Genomic DNA, 6,000 nt, shown 5'->3' with positions numbered 1-6,000 from the left:
GCCAGTCTCCACTGGGGCTGAGCTAACATCCATGATGACTAGCTAATCATCATTCTTCTCTTCTTCATCCATAACTCTAAGGATTTCAGGAAACTTCCTTTTCACTAGGCTCTGCTGGCATGTCCAAGACTGAGCTGGCATACAAGTGGAGTCTTGATCATCAGATCGGGGCTTGGAGAAGAGGATTTTGGTGTACATGGTCTACCCCTCCTTGCTCTTGCTGGAGATGTGGCAGAAAATGGATCTTCTAAAAAATGTGCCTCTTCTACTTCCTCAGCATGAAACTAAATCTCGTGAAGTGACTGACTATTGTTGGCTGTGGGTGTTGTTATCCAATTAGCTGAGGTTCCTTCAAAGATGGGGTACTACTTTGCGAAAGAGATAACTCCAATTCAACGTCATACTTGTTGGCGTTGCTGTGATTAGAGTGGCTGCCTTTGTGCCAGACATGGGCTTGGACCTAGGTTGTGGTTGGGATGTTGATGTGAGAGTGCTGCTCCCAGCTTGTTCTGCAGAGGCTGGTACGGCAAGCGCAAGTTTGCCAAAAAAGGTTCTGGTCAGCATGCTGGTGGTGGAAATCAGCTTTGTCTCCTCACCACTTGCCACTTTCTTGGAAGCACCTTACTTTGGGGCCTTCTTCAAGCTGTCAGTTGGCAGTGGCACTTAGCTTCACAATCACAAGCAGAAGAGATGTCCATGTTGTGTGATCATGTGTTATATTAGGAACAGGCTTTCTGTCCGGCAGTACCGTGGGAAATGTCCCTTCTCTTGTGCACCTGAAAGCAAACAAGCATGAAGAATATCAGTGAAATGTGACATTGCTGCAGTTGAATTAGTAGTACAAAACAAACAATATAATTTAGTATGCTTTGGTTACTTGAGTTATAAATAATTAAAAATACAGTGTATCCATTCATAAAACATAACCAACATAAACTTTCATGTACGCTCAGGAAGGATAGGAAAGAGCAACAACAACATACAAACTGTTTCCTTTATGGGTATCAAGTTGGAATGTGGCACTCGGGGAAATGCAGGTGACAATGGAATAATCCTTAGAAAATGTAGGGTGTTATGCGACTGTGCACCTATACCTGACATGGGTTGATGCCGAATGTCAGGAATATGGGGAAAAACTAAATTGTAATAAAATTAATAAATTAAAACACACTAGGAAACATAAAATGTAATTAACAAGAAATAAAAATAATCTGGAAAAAATATTCACAAACATGAACAAGAAATTAAAAAATAATTTAAATGTTAAAATGAACTAAAACGTTTGTGATAAAATTATCCCAAAACATAATTGGTGATGTACTAGGGGAAGAGGACTACCATGAGAATTGAAACCCACTGGGATTTGCGAGGCAAGGAGTGGTGCTGGTAAAAAAATACAAAAAAAGTATATAAAACACTGGTCATATAGAGCATTTCATATGAGCATCGAGCATTGAGTAAAAAAACAAGCAGGAGGCATGGCTACAACAAGGAATACATGCAGAGCTCTGGCAAAAGCACACTGGCTGGCTACACAAATGGCCACTGACCACATGATCAAACAGCAAGCAATGAGGCATGGCCACAACAAAGAAGAGTTGCATGCCTATGGCAAAAGAATACTGACTACCTACACCAAATGGCCACCAACCAAATGGTCAAAGACAAGCAAGGAGGTATAAGAAATTTCACAACACACATCCTCCATAGGCATCAATTATATTACTACACTTATACACTGTTTGCAGAAAAGAAATGTTAAATAGCCCAAAAAACACACATTTCGTAATTTAAACTAATGCCATTCATGGCCTAAATGATGTTTCAATTCAACAGACACCACAGAGAGTTATTACATACAACCATGACTAGTACTGGGCCAATTGGCTGGAAAGCTCATTGGCAGACTGGGTCACATAGTTAATTGAATGAACAGTGCATTTTTTTTAAACCATGGAGAAAAAGTACTGAACTTTGCAACATTTTTCCTTTATAAAAGAAGAAAAATTACATTAAAAAAAACCTAGGCCCCTACTGAAACTATAGGCCACCCACCACAGTAAATTTAAAAAATCAAATAAAAACCCAAATAAATCCTGGTACATGTCCTTTATCAAACAAACAATACACTTATACGACAGCTTTTTAACTTGTGAATTATTATATACAAAGTCCTTAAATCCAATTGTATAGATGCAGCAGACAAAAAGAGTGGTCTCTCAAGCTCCAAATCCAAATAAAAAGTGACCAGGAGATAGACAAAGCACGGGAAGGAGCCTGCTGGACAGGACCAGAAAGTTGGAGACTCTGGGGCACTTCCTTCCTGTTGGGAAAAAAATAGAAAAAATAAAAGACTCATCTCACAAAAACCAATGCGAGCGGTCCAATTGAGAAGGTTTTTAACCCCAAATTGTCATTTTGAGGAGATTTAGCTCCTTCTCAAGGAGAGAATCTTCTTCATGCTGCAGCCGCAGTTGATAGCACTCACTAGCGCACATTACAAAAAAAGTGATAGAAGTCGTTGCCGCAACCTAAAACAGCGCTAGTATTAGCAAAATCTTGCTGGAGCTCGTGGGTGGCTAGAAGATATTGTTGCCGCTGACGAGTGTCTGGCAACTTTCTCGTCACTTCCCCACACGCACAAAACAACATTTCGATTGTGGCAACAAAAATTGCAGAATTCTGCAAACTCTGTGAATTGAACAGTCTCATGCCCAAACCTACAGTAAGCACAGGAGAAGCCATGATGGCAAAAGACGGAAGAAGAGAGGGAGGAGGTAATGCAAAAACACAGAAACAAAAATAACTAATCAAAAATAAGGGGCCTGAAGACACCAAAATTAGTGAAAGTCAAAAACACATCCCTCAAGCTGGCTCTCTGTTAAATATTTCAGCACCATCGGAAACGCTAGCCAGCCAACAAATTAGTAAGGCATGGCCAGAAGAGATTACTCAAGAAAGGTGCTCTTTGTTGAGCTGATGCTCGAACTTCTAATGCACTTGCTTTACTTATAGTCAGGAACCCGAGCAACCAGTTGGAATGATGGAACAACAAACAGGAGCAGTGCCATAAATAGTTACAATTGTAAACATCAACAAAACACTGGCTGCTATGGCAAATGCAGGACCCTAGCACACAGATAAATGGGGAATGCAAATCTCCATACTTCAAATGATTGACCACAAGATTCAGTCCAAGTGGAACAAAAGCAAGATACATGCACCTGTAGGCCAATTATAGAAACACTAGTAATCCTACCAGAAGTGATGACAACCTTGATCAACAACTCGAAAAAGTCAGCCATCTCCAAGGAAACCAATTCTGGGCTGGCTTAACATCAACATTTAGGAGGACACAATCCCCCCAAGATGGCCACTAGGCCAGCATGTGATGAAACCCAGGTGGATAAGGACGCATCCCTTAAAAACCGGGGTGAGGTAATGACATAGGCAGATGCTCCACGTGATAACTATCACTCAAGTGAAAATGATCCACCCCAGGTAAGCAATAACCTGAATCAGCCGTGTCCAGGGCAGAAGATGCCACAACCAAAAAAAACAGATATAATCAATAACTCAGAGTCACTGGAAAATGAAAGACCTTTCATGTCAAGGAAAAATAAGAAAAGATTAAAAATATATATAAGCAATAATAATAACAGAGAACAACTATTATTCAATTGGTACGATCAAACTCAGAATAGGAACAAGGGAAGGAAGAAATGCACATGTTAAAAGATAAAGGGAGCAGCACATCCAGTCAAGTGATGAATTCTGGCGTCCAGGGGCCCACCAAATCATAACAAAAGAAGGACTCTGAGGATGTCCTGAAGTCCACCTTAACATCTAATGAGACTGTAACTCCAGAAGAAGCCAGTTACCCAGTCCATCTACTAAAAAAGGATACCCCAACCCACACAATCTTGATAAGTCAGTCAATGCAGCGGGAGGAAAGGAGTCCAAAAGCCCCCCTCATGTCCTCACGAGGGTGGCAAACAACGCAAATAATAGCAGTGCTAAGAGACCTGAGAGAGAAAGCCTTTTCAACCCCAACCAGACCAGTTGAGTGGGAAGAAACTCCCAGCGAGAACACACCCTGGAAAAGTCACTCCCTCGTAAATTATAAAAACAAGCCCAGAATAGGTCAAATAATAAACATGAAACCATAATATTTACTCTGCTGATATAGAAGGGGTTGCCTTCCTTTGACCAGGGAAGGGGTATACCAACGAGTGCCTTGAAATTATTTTCAAAAGGCCAAACCTCATCTGTGCTCTCTGGGAAATCAAAACGCTGCTCGAGCAATGGGGTGTAAAACTTGTTGATCCTGTGATAAGGATATACCTCACCTGCTTCCTGCCCGGTACTGGCTCAGTTCTAAGGGGCACTTCTGGGAGTAGCCTGTCCCTGGAAACAATACAGGAATCATTAACTATAACAGCAAGCAGATCTGGCGAAGGCCGACACTGCACAGCCCAACACTACACCAACGGAAAGGGCATGGCTCTCAAGCGTATTAAATGCCATCTCCAAGCTAAAGGCCTCAAGCACTATAATCAATTACAGGTGCCTCATTTGACAATAAGCTCACGGAACACAAGAGGGCTAACCGAGTCAGTAGTCAAGAATAAAACCATCAAAGAGCTGCAGAAACATGACATCACCACCCTTTAAGAAACCTTGGCACTAATTTCCTCCCCCTGGCCTGACTTCACAGCATATGAATCACCTGCAAAGGCCTCAAAAGTCGGGGGCATGCCTCTAGTGAGGTATCAAGTTATGTTAAAAATGACTTACTGGCAACAACCAAGATACTAAAAGCAGGAAGGGGGACTATATCAATCTGAAATTAATCCTGACTAGCATTGGGTGAGCAGCTATGTCTCGTTGTAGGCAGCATATACTTATGTCCCATCAGGCTAAAGTGAGCAAGCTTGATGTTTCTGCTCCCAATTGTCCGGGATCTCAGTGCTACGAACCGTGATGACATGTGGATAATCATGGGCGACTTCAACACCAACTTAATGCAAGATGATCCAAACAACAGCCATACAAGTTTACATGATGAGATTTGGGATATCCAACCAATTAGAGAGCACTATCAAGGAGCGGTATGTAACACTTACAACGCAACTTTTACGTCGTAATGCTGTTACAACGCAGCTATTACAACGCAGGATCCATTACAACGCATGGCATTACATAGCAGATGGTATTACAACGCATACCATTACATCGTAAGTATTGGTAAGTATATAATTTTTTTTATTTTATTTAATATTATATAATTGATTTAATTATTATTAATTATAAATAAACATATTTATTTATGTTTTTAAATATTATAAATTAAATATATTAATTTAAGTAATTTTGGGGTACATGGGTGTTTTTAGGTTTTAGGGCAGGGTTTGGGTTTTGGGGTACAGGGGTGTTTTTAGGTTTTAGGGCAGGGTTTGGGTTTTGGGGTACAGGGGTATTTTTAGGTTTTAGGGCAGGGTTTGGGTTTTGGGGTACTGGGGTGTTTTTAGGTTTTAGGGCAGGGTTTGGGTTTTGGGGTACAGGGGTGTTTTTAGGTTTTAGGGCAGGGTTTGGGTTTTGGGGTACTGGGGTGTTTTTAGGTTTTAGGGCAGGGTTTGGGTTTTGGGGTACAGGGGTGTTTTTAGGTTTTAGGGCAGGGTTTGGGTTTTGGGGTACAGGGGAGTTTTTAGGTTTTAGGGCAGGGTTTGGGTTTTGGGGTACAGGGGTGTTTTTAGGTTTTAGGGCAGGGTTTGGGTTTTGGGGTACAGGGGTGTTTTTAGGGTTTAGGGCCGGGTTTGGGTTTTGGGGTACAGGGTTATTTTTAGGTTTTAGGGCTGGGTTTGGGTTTTGGGGTACAGGGGTATTTTTAGGGTTTAGGGCTGGGTTTGGGTTTTGGGGTACAGGGGTATTTTTAGGGTTTATTTTTTTTAAAGTACAACTTTAATTAAATTAAATTAATTAAATTATTTTTAATTAATT

This window comes from Lissotriton vulgaris, chromosome 5, assembly GCF_964263255.1.
Source record: "Lissotriton vulgaris chromosome 5, aLisVul1.2, whole genome shotgun sequence".
Lineage (NCBI taxonomy): Eukaryota > Metazoa > Chordata > Amphibia > Caudata > Salamandridae > Lissotriton > Lissotriton vulgaris.
Note: the sequence above shows the minus strand (reverse complement) of the source record.